Source organism: Dromiciops gliroides, chromosome 4 (genome assembly GCF_019393635.1).
Source record: "Dromiciops gliroides isolate mDroGli1 chromosome 4, mDroGli1.pri, whole genome shotgun sequence".
In the NCBI taxonomy this organism is placed as follows: Eukaryota; Metazoa; Chordata; class Mammalia; order Microbiotheria; family Microbiotheriidae; genus Dromiciops; species Dromiciops gliroides.
In genome coordinates, this window is record NC_057864.1 from 416,327,641 (window position 1) to 416,339,153 (window position 11,513).

Sequence of the window (11,513 nt, forward strand, 5' to 3'; positions counted from 1 at the left end):
ATTCCACCTGCACTATAAATAGCCACGGGGGTATTTGAAGAAGGAAAGAGCCGTAACGACTAGGGTAGATGTAGTTAAAGGGTCACCATAGGAGGTGGCACATGACTTGAGCCTTGATAGAAGCTGGGAATTCCAAGGCATTCAAGGGAAGAAAGATTTCCCCTGCTGAATTCACGAATTTCTAATCTGAGATGCCCAAGACTTTTCCAGATCTGTTTGGAATAGTTTACATTTGGTCTTTCTTGTCCTTGGACCACATATCTACTAGAATATGTCTCTTGAAGTCCTAGATTTTGTCACACCTGCTGGAGAGTGGGGAGGGGATGAGAGGCAATGCTAATATTTGTCCCAACCTGCAGTTTCTTTCCTTATTTTATCCTCCTTTACTTGATTCTTACCAAAGATTAGAAAGGTTATCTAGTCATTTCTGTCTCTTTGGTTTTCTACCTGTCCTGTCCTCTCTCTCCTTATTTGAATAAGAATTCTTCACCTAGTCACAGATGTGAAAAACAGCTGATTCCTATTCCTTTCTGTTCTACTCTTTAAAAAACACACAAACATTCCCTTTTGCAATGTTGGCTATCTATTTTGAGTTGGTTTGTTATAAAGTGTAAGATGTTGGTTACTGACAAAACATTAGGAGACCCCCTGTCTTCCAGAGCTAAGGCCCAGGATGCAAGCTGTGCCCTGAGCTTGCCAGGACAACAATCCTTTGCCATCACTCCCTGGATGATCTCAGTTTAGAGTCAGGTTCTGGTCCATTGCCGGTTACCAACAAAGTCCTTAGGTAAGAGAGTGACAAGGTCACACTGGGGTTCTTGGAAGAAAATTTGGGCAAGCTGTGTCAAGAATTGATTGGAGAAGGGAGGAGAGACTGGAAGTTCAGAGGCCAATTGGGAAACTGTCCCAATAATCCAGGGGAGTGGTGATGAGGACCTAAAGTATGTGTGTGACCCTTGGAACTGAGAGGAGGGAAATGAATGTGAGGGAAGGTATGAGGTGAAGAGGCCAAGTCTTGGAAACTGAGTGAATGTACTTTAAAAGGGAGAGGGGAGGGTGGAGTTCTTGTCATTGTCTGTCCTTTGTTCTCAAAGGGATCCATCACGTTGGGATGATGCCAAGACTTGTAATGAATTGGATTGAAGTGAGGGAGGGCTTAGGTGGAGTACTGAGTGTGAGGTGGAGAGTAGGAAGCAGGGTGACCGGGAAGAAGGCTCTGTCCATGGAATTACAAAATTTCTTCTCTAAATCCCTATACACAGTGTAAAGGTAAGAGAGGTTGGGAGAAGGGAGATGAATTTGAGATGCATTGGTTACGTGCCATAGGAACTCAATAGTGGGATTGGTCTCCATATACACATCTCATTCATTTGCCAAGAAGTGGTAGTAATTGAAATCGGGGGAAGAACTGAAGGGGTCAGAGAGAGGAAGGGATGTGAATGTCTGTAGAGTTGGAAGACAAGAGGGCCCAGGAATAGATACCCTGGAAGGACACCCATGGGAATAGATCTGGATCATTGTATCTCCTGAGGCTAAAGAGGGGAAGGAATAGCCATGGAGAAAGGAGGGAAAGCTGAGGAGAGAGCCAGGTTAGGGAAGATGAGGGAGAAGAGAATATCCAAGAGGAGGGGCTACATTGTCCAAACCTGGAGAGCTTCAGAAGCATGAGGGGCTGGAATCTCTTTCCCCCCCATCCTCACTAACCTGGATGAGAGCAATTTCAGTTGAGGGATCAGAAGAGAAGGCACCTTAGCAGGGATTGGAGGTGAGAGGCAGGAGAGAAAGTTGTGGCTAGTCTCCTGAAGGGCCTTCTGCAGAAGTGAGGAATGAGGAAGGAGGGAGGATAACAGAGAATGGATAGCTTCAATTGTGAGCTCTTCTTGCTAAGGAGATCCTTGTTAGTCTGTCCTTGTAGGGCCTGGTCTGCCTGTGTCTGCCCAGGAGAAGGACAAGGGAGTAAAGTCAGACACCCACCTGTCCCCATTTCACTATCGCCAACCACCATGCTGGTACAGCCAAATAGGAACCAGCCCTTCTAAATCCCAGAGCCTCCCACCAAAAGCCAATTGACTCTGTGTGTGTGTGTGTGTGTGTGTGTGTGTGTGTGTGTGTGTGTATGGAGAGAGGTGGGGGGTGAGGCCAATTTCCAGGTTGTAGGTTGGAAGGAGCTAGAATCCTCTGGCCACTGAGGTGGGAGGGACAGACTATCCTCCTAACCAAACCAAGTGGAGCAACTCTATGTTCTGGTTGTTTCTCTCCAAAAGCATTATTGCGGTTATGTGTGCCTGTGTGTTTATGGGGTGGGATCAAAGGGCATGCATGGACTACTTCCTGTCCCTCTGGACAAGCACTGGCCCTAAGGCTCTGTGGGCTCTTGGAGAGGCTCAACATCAGGAATAAAGAGCACTGTCCCTCCCTCATCTCTCTCAAAGACAGACCAGGCCTTTCAGGGACCTTCAGCAGGGAGTAATTCCTCAGTGCCTTAGAGGGTGGCTGTCTGTTTCAGATTAGGGCCTTTCATCCTCAGGGGTTTAGCTGGAATCAGTTGGAGATCTTCTTTCTAGCACTGGGTGGAATGCTGTCAGCCCCATTCTCTATCATGGATTAACTGGCAATTTCAGTCAGTCCCTCCCCCCTTCCCCAGCTCCCATTCCCTTCCTATGGTCCTGAAGCTTTGCCAGCCCCTCAGCAGGAAAAGTTAAGTGTGGTGGTGCAACCTTAGGAAAGTAGAGTTCTCAAACAAATGGCAAACCCCACTAATGATTAAATCCTAAGCCTGGTCCAAGGAGTTAGGGTAATGCAAAGGTAAAGAACTTCGAGATTTCACCTCACATCCAGCTAACTGGAAAGGATGAGGAAAGACAGGGATATTCCAAGTTGGATGGCACTGGATGGTACTCTGACTTGGTTCAATCGTTCTGAAAAGGAATTTGGAATTATACAAAGAAATCACTAAAATGTTCATTCCCTGTGATAGAGTACGCTGTTTCTAGGCATGACCTTCCATCCCATCCCTCTTGAGATCTTGGGGGGAAAAGGGAATATAGAAAACAAAATATTCGAAGCTGCAAGTTTTGCAAGTTGGCTCCTCATTCGACCGAGAACTGTCTTCAACTTCAACTTCGCAGGGGCTTACACAGTGGCTGGCACATAGTAGGTGCGTTTTTTACTTATTAGCAAAGAATCGAAAGCAAAGTTGATGTATGCCCAACAGCTGGGGAATCAGAACTGAGAAGCAACAACTCTTGGACTAGCGAAGAGGCAAGCAGGGAAGAGGATCCCGATGTAATCGAGGGAACAGCAAAGGGGTGTGCAGCGGGTCACTGTCCGCCCTATCTGCCCGGCGCTCAGTGCCCTCCCACCTAGCCCTGAAAGCTTTTTTTTTTTTTTCGGGGCAATGGGGGTTAAGTGACTTGCCCAGGATCACACAGCTAGTTAGTGTCAAGTGTCTGAGGCTGGATTTGAACTCAGGTACTCCTGAATCCAGGGCCGGTGCTTTATCCACTGTGCTATCTAGCCGCGCCCCCCCCCCCCCGAAAGCTTTTGTTCCCCGGACAGTACGGGCAGTGAGGGCACCATCAGTGAGGGCAGCCCCTCAGGCTTTGTCCCTGGCAGGGGAGTCCTTCTCAGGGTGAAAGCACTGGGGACTCTTCAGGAGCCTACATGCTGGGAGAAGGATGTGGAGGAGGGTGTGTGAGAGTTGGGAGTGCACGGGAGAGACTAGTGGCCAAGCAGGCGTGGAGAATTAGAGGGGACGCTGAGCTAGGGGCAAGATGAGTAACGTGAATTTTAGGGTGAGGATTGCAGGCGGGACTGATCTAAGGAGATAGAATTTGTGTGGTGTGAAGGTTCGGGAGAGTGGGGAAGGTCAAGCGCGTTGGTGTGATGCGACCTTTCGCATCAATTTGGAGCTTCTAGTGACAGGGCGAAGGAGTTTCTTCGTAGTCCCTGGTGGTCTAGTGGCTAGGATTCGGCGCTTTCACCGCCGCGGCCCGGGTTCGATTCCCGGTCAGGGAACGTCTTTTAGCATCTTAGCCTCTTTCTCAGACTAATTCCCACAAGCCACAATTCCCCCACCCCACCAACCAATTGAAATTACATACACCCACACCAACCTAGGCCCTTTCACACCACCTGTCCCCAGGCAAAAGAACATTGAAAGGAATTCCGCGAATCTTGCGCCTTCCCCCCAGGAAAGTCCTGAAAGCCGAAAGGGATCCACGTTTGATTGCCCCTCAATACAGGCTGCAAACCTGGCATCCAGCCAGCCATGGGTCTCTCAACTTTCAGCGCCACCCTTTCGATTGCGCTGAGAAAATTCCCTGTTCCAAGATCTCCCTCCCTCTTGGGCATATATATTCGTTAAGAAAATCTAAGACAGACAGCTCCGCTATGCCCATAAAGACCAAAACCTTCCCACAGGCTGCTTGGCAGTCCGTGAGGGGTGATCGAGATGATGGGGAAATAAAGCCCCACGACCCATATATTGGGCTCGTGAGTCTTGGAGCAGATAAATGGTCTAAAGAAGGATTCCTAATGGCCCTTGACCCAAACAGCCACTAGGAGGAATCCAGAGAAAGAAGGCAAGAAGAGTTGTACGAACGGATTCACAGTGAGTGCAGCAGAATCGGAATAGGTAAAGCGAGGACGAGACTAGGAAAGTGTCAGTGGCAAGAACCCGAAAATGTCATTCATTTTAAAGACTGGTCTTAACATCGAGAAGAACAAAGAAACGGGCAGGACACAACCAACGCACCTGCCCCCACTGCAGCTCCGACTTAACTCAACAGTTACTGGGTTGAGTAACACAAAAGAGTCCCTCTTCTGTAGTACCCTTGTTGGGGGTGGGGGGGGAGGGTTGAGAATGACAGATCTCCTTGGAAAGTTATGGGGGAGCCTTCAGCAGCTTATCTGCAATCTGGCATTGCTCCACTTCCCAGAACGCCTTTGCAGGTCATCCGGGGATCGGAGAATAGTGGTCCCTGGGGGTGATAGGGGGTGGCCAGAAAGAACAAGGCTGCCTGGCATTACAGAAGAGCAGGTTTGTATGGGTGTAGGTGTCCCGCAGAGTCGAAGGAAAAAGGGGTGGAGGGGTTGTAAGGCTAGAACCGAGAAGGATCCTAGTACCCAAGCTGCAGTGGGCATGAACTTCCGTACTTCCTATACTTCCGTATAGCCCACCTTTGGATATGGTTGTCTTATGTTGATACGCAGCACTCCCTCACTCAAATCCAATTCAGTGCAAGTCATGATATCACCCTAATGTCACGGTCCTCTTCATGAAGAAAGGACAAACAATAAATAACAGGAAGAGCGAGTTGAGCCAGGCACGATGAAGGAAGGAAGGAAAAGAAATCTATCAGAAGTGGGATTCGAACCCACGCCTCCAGGGGAAACTGCAACCTTAACGCAGCGCCTTAGACCACTCGGCCATCCTAACCACCATACCCACTTCTCCACCTTCACTTTCATCACCCTCACCTCAAACCAGTTCTTTCCCCCTAACACCTTGGAAGATTACAGTAGCTTCTTCCTTTCCTTGGGTCCACATTCTACTCATTGCTCTCCTCATTTCAAGAAGTTGCCTCACCAGAGGCAGAAGCCCTGCCTACCAACCTCTTCAGGCACAGGACCAGTCCCTTCAGTACACTCCTGCCTCTAGGTGAAAACAACCAAGCAGGAACTCACGCCCCCAAAACTGGATCGTCCGCTTCCACACACCTCTCCTGGAGACAGCATCTCTCTGTCTGGCCGACTGAACAAGTACCCGGCGGCCTGCTTTCGGGGCCGTTGTCTTCTCCTCAGGGAGAAGGTGGGGGTGGGCGCAAGCCAAGGGGAAAAGCAAACCCAGCCGAGTTTCTGGGGACAGGCGCTAGGCTGGACATCTTCATTTGGCACCAGGGAATGCCTTTGGGGCTATTAGAAGGGGGCAGAAAAGGTAGTTTGAATAGGACTGGCGGGGAACACTTTCTGTTCCGGGGTGATGAGTGCAGTAAAGAAGACCTTGGCTACGTGGGGAGATTTTTGAGGGGCAGAGGTTTGCAGGAGGGATGCTTTGGGCAGAAGTCAAAGTGAGAGAACCTCAGGCAAGATATGGAGGCCACAATGAACACTATGATTTGTGGAAATAAGAAGGCTGGACTGTCACCAAGGCAATCATGAGGACTCCCTATCAAGCATGGCTAAAGTGAAGAATCACTGTGGGCATCCAGACCTTGCTGGACCTGTTCTGGTCCCAGAAATGGAGGCTGACAGGGAGGAAATATTAGAAAGACCAACACTGTGGTCCCCTAGAGTTAATAGAATTTGTCCACTCCTGGCTCTCAACCCTGGGTATCTTGGGAAGGCAGTCCCTAGGCAGTCATGCCAAGGAGTCCAGAAACCCAAAAGCCACCCTGAGAGATGGCCACTCAGTGGCTAAGCAGAAGGCCTAGGTAGAAGAAGCACAAAAGGAAATGGAGGATCTGCCTCCTTTATTTACCTCCATTCACTCACTCACTCATTCATTCATTCATTTCCGAATTGACTCAGGAGACTGAAGGTTCCAGGGCCTTAATGTAGTTTTCCAGGCTTCCTGAGGTACTTGGTTTTTCCAGAGACTGGACAGTTCCCACTACAGACTATTGCCCTGAAGCTCAAAATTTGAGTTCAGATGAATCAAGACTGTACCCTTGCTGAATATCATTCCTGGCTTGAATATCCTTCCTCTCTTAGGGCCAAATAAACCTTTTATCAGTTGATATGTGGATCAAGAACCTCATTTGACCAGAAACCTCGGTGGTACCAGCCCATCCTGAGCAAGGCTAGACAAATACCATCTTTTCCTAACCCAGACCCTTTCCCCACCCACCACAGACCTCCACCAGCCGCAGCACCCAGTGAACCCCTATCTCCCAAATCAGTCTGACACCTTGACCTTCCTTTCATGGAAATTCAATAGTCTGTCTTTTCACAGGATTAGCATAGGCTATCCTCTAAGGCAGAAACATACTGCTTTCTTTCCTCTACCTCAGATCCCAGATGCCACACAATGACCCAGGTCATGTGACACTACTGATGGGGAGTTTCTGAAACTTTCCCTAGTTGTTGGTGCTCCTTCCTTCCTCAAACACTCTCTCTTTACAGCCTGAATCTCTACCCACTGCATGGCCTCACCACACGCAGGGCTTGCAGTAGAAACACTTCCAACTCAACAGGCTAGCAAAAAGGGAAAAGGAATAGGGAGAACATGTGGTCAGTAGGAGGGCAATTTGGAAGGGGAAGTAGTTGGAAACAGCCTTGAATGTATGAAACTTTGTTGAAAAAGCAGGCAGCATGAAATGGAGATGGATGCTTTCATATATAATCCTACTGCTGTTTGCTGGCATGCATGTGAAGTTGTGAATGTTTTATTGTTTATGTTCAGAATTTAAACGAAGTTTAATTTTTTCTTTTTTTTTTTTTAGTGAGGCAATTGGGGTTAAGTGACTTGCCTAGGGTCACACAGCTAGTAAGTGTTAAGTGTCTGAGGCTGGATTTGAACTGAGGTACTCCTGACTCCAGGGCTGGTGCTCTATCCACTGTGCCACCTAGCTGCCTTAAAGTTTAATTTTTAAAAGAGTAATCTCCTTCTTTGAGAAAAAGAAATAAAAGATAACATTTAAACTGAAAATGAAAAAAGAAAAGAAAAAAGAAACAAACACAAAATTAACAAAACCCCACTCCCAAGTTGTAACCAAAGGTAAAAGAGATTGAAGACCAGAACATTTTGGTTTTGTCTCCTCTTTTTTGAAAAACTAAGTCTGGGATGTCAGTCATAAGGTCTATGAGGTGGATGATGCCAATGGTTGCAGTTCAAGTGGGTCTTCTAATGTGAGCTATTGTTCTTGACCAAGATTAGCACTAAGAATATCAGAGTTACAGCAGAAATGATGACACCTCTGTCACAGTCACTGATACTTAGAGTCAGAGTTAGAATACTTGGGAATAAGATAGCAAAGAGACCATTAGTCCCTTACCTGCAAACAACCTGCCGGTGAAGATCCCTAAGAGTTGACCTCTAGAAAGACCCCCTGTGGGTCTTACTGGGCATTCGTTTAGAGGAATAATAACATATCTCTGTCCTATCAGAAGACTCTTTTGAAATGTTCCACCCTTCTTTTCACTCAAGTTGTCTGAGCACTCTCCCTCACCTCCACTGAGGAAATCGGGATTGCCATCAAATCATTGAAGGGAATTCTCTTTCTTCCAAGATAATAAAGATTCTGCAAAGATATTTAGTGACAACTTAGTGAATCAAGACTGTACCCTTGCTGAATATCATTCCTGGCTTGAATATCCTTCCTTTCTTAGGGCCAAATAAACCTTTTATCAGTTGATATGTGGATCAAGAACCTCATTTGACCAGAAACCTCGGTGGTACCAGCCCATCCTGAGCAAGGCTAGGCAAATACCATCTTTTCCTAACCCAGACCCTTTCCCCACCCACCACAGACCTCCACCAGCCGCAGCACCCAGTGAACCCCTATCTCCCAAATCAGTCTGACACCTTGACCTTCCTTTCATGGAAATTCAATGGTCTGTCTTTTCACAGGATTAGCATAGGCTATCCTCTAAGGCTGCTTTCTTTCCTCTACCTCAGATCCCAGATGCCACACAATGACCCAGGTCATGTGACACTACTGATGGGGAGTTTCTGAAACTTTCCCTCGTTGTTGGTGCTCCTTCCTTCCTCAAACACTCTCTCTTTACAGCCTGAATCTCTACCCACTGCATGGCCTCACCACACGCAGGTCTTGCAGTAGAAACACTTCCAACTCAACAGGCTAGCAAAAAGGGAAAAGGAATAGGGAGAGCATGTGGTCAGTAGGGAGGACAGTTTGGAAGGGGAAGTAGTTGGAAACAGCCTTGAATGTATGAAACTTTGTTGAAAAAGCAGGCAGCATGAAATGGAGATTGATGCTTTCATATATAATCCTACTGTTGTTTGCTGGCATGCATGTGAAGTTGTGAATGTTTTATTGTTTATGTTCAGAATTTAAATGAAGTTTAATTTTTAAAAGAGTAATCTTCTTCTTTGAGAAAGAGAAATAAAAGATTACATTTAAACTGAAAATGAAAAAAGAAAAGAAAAAAGAAACAAACACAAAATTAACAAAACCCCACTCCCAAGTTGTAACCAAAGGTGAAAGAGATTGAAGACCAGAACATTTTGGTTTTGCCTCCTCTTTTTTGAAAAACTAAGTCTGGGATGTCAGTCATAAGGTCTATGAGGTGGATGATGCCAATGGTTGCAGTTCAAGTGGGTCTTCTAATGTGAGCTATTGATCTTGACCAGGATTAGCACTAAGAACACCAGGGTTACAATAGAAATGATGACACCTCTGTCACCGTCACTGATATTTAGAGTCAGACTTAAAGATAGAATCCTCGGGAATAAGGTAGTTGAGTTTATTAGTTCCTTGCCTGCAAACAACCTGCAGGTGAAGATTCCTAAGAGTTGACCTCTAGAAAGACCCCCCTGTGGGTCTTACTGTGCATTCATTTAGAGTAATAATAACGTATCTCTGTCCTATCAGAGGACTCTTTTGAGATATTCCACTCTTCTTTCACTCAAGTTGTCTGAGCACTCTCCCTCACCTCCACTGAGGAAATCGGGATTGCCATCAAATCATTGAAGGGAATTCTCTTTCTTCCAAGATAATAAACATTCTACAACGAAATTTAGTGACAAGTTAGTGAACCTTCCCGTGCTGGGAAAGGCAGGGAATAAACATTTACTAAGTGCTTATTATGTATGTGCCAGGCACTGTGGTAACTTATAAATATCTTCTTTTGTGTGCACAGTTGTTGGACCTAGTTATTATTGTCTCCGTTTTACAGATGAGAAAATTGAGGCCGGGACTTGCACAGGTTCACACACTGAATGTGAATTCAGGTGTGCTTTACTCTAGGTCCAGCGCTAGATCTCTTTTGTAACCTAGATAAAAGAAAAATAGAGTAAAAGGAGGAATGCACTAATGAAGGCAGGAGGGAAAAAAGCAGTGGGAACTTGCTACGTCATACAGTTGGCTTGTGGAAGAAGAGCATAGTGAAATAAGGGTCGGGGTGGAGGAAAGGAGTCTATTAGATAAACCTTTCTCGGATCCCGAAAGAGACAAACGAAGTTTGAATATACACCCAAGAGTTGAGTGCAGACCCAAGAGGAAAACAGCTAAGGAGAGCAGCTGAGGCTAGGTTAAGAAGGAAGATTATGCAGTGGAGGGAATAGCAAAAGCAATAACATCTTCCTATTCCTGTGGCAGGTATTAAGGGAGTGGGAGGTGGGCGGAGAGAGAAAGGTAGCCTTAGACTACACTTGATTTCCTCTTGTTCAGCTTGCCCTCTGCCGACTCTCAAGTCCTGGACAGTACTCTCTGCAGTCCACTCCTAACTTCCATATGAAGTCCTCAGTCATGCTCTTGCCCCTAGGCTCTGGAAGAATTAGGGCTTTGCAGGTGATCTGAGGATCAGAGTGGTTCTGGTGGTTCCTGGGCTTGGAGGAATGGCGGCCAGAAAGGACGAGGCTGCCTGGCCTTACAGAAGAGCAGGTGTGTAGGGGTGTGGGAGTGTGTCCAGCAGAGTGGAAGGAAGAAGGTCGGGGGGCGGGGCTGTCCATAGAGCATCTGCGAAGGATAAAGAAACAGGGAACCGAGAAGGACCCTAATACCCAGCCTGCACTTGGCCTGAGTTCCCATACTGGGATAGCCAGCCTTTGGCTACAGCTGTGTTATATTGATGTCCAACAACAACAACAACAACAACCACAATGGAAGGAGTTCAGCCAGGCTGTGCATTGCATGACCACACACTGGGCAGGCGAGTCTCAGAATTGATGGAAGGTTGTCTAAGGAAGGATCCCTAATGGCCCTCGGATCAAACGGCCACTAGGAGGAATCCAGAGGGGGAAAAAAAGTCTAGGACTTCAAGAACCATATTCTAACAGATATATGGTCCAAGAACAGGACCTTTCTGAAGAAAAAAGGCCAAATGTAAACTGCTCCAAACAGATCAGGACATGTTTTGGGCATCTCAGAGCAGATATTCGTGGATTCAGCAGGGGAAATCTTTCTTCCCTTGAATGCCTTGGAATTCCCAGCTTCCATCAAGGCTCAAGTCATGTGCCACCTCCTATGGCGACCCTTTAACTACATCTACCCTAGTGGTTATTGCTCTTTCCCTCTTCAAATACCCCCGTGGCCTTTTATTGCTTTGCAGGTGGAATCTCTGCCTTCATACCCTTCACCACTTACCACTGCGCCACCTAGCAGACCCCGGAGAAACGCTTCTCCCGTGGGGTTGTACGCTTCCAGGTCATAGGGTCGATGTTGCTGCTCTTGACCCAAGAATTTGTGGTGACCGCATCAGTATACTGGGGACCCGGGTGAGAAGGTCCTTCTACCAAGACCGATATTCGTACCTGCGGTCCAACTTGATACCCTGAAGGAGGCATCCGGGGGAACGGAAAACTCAAGTGACTTATCCACGTCAAACCG

The 11,513-nt window shown here is 47.1% G+C and overlaps 2 non-coding genes across 2 annotated transcripts; one reads left to right on the forward strand and one right to left on the reverse strand.

Annotated features, from left to right (window-relative positions):
- Nucleotides 1-3,945: 3,945 nt before the first annotated feature.
- On the forward strand, nucleotides 3,946-4,017 carry TRNAE-UUC. Its single transcript has one exon. It is a non-coding gene; the product is annotated as a tRNA-Glu (tRNA).
- Nucleotides 4,018-5,357: 1,340 nt separating this feature from the next.
- On the reverse strand, nucleotides 5,358-5,440 carry TRNAL-AAG. The gene has a single exon. It is a non-coding gene; the product is annotated as a tRNA-Leu (tRNA).
- Nucleotides 5,441-11,513: the final 6,073 nt, after the last annotated feature.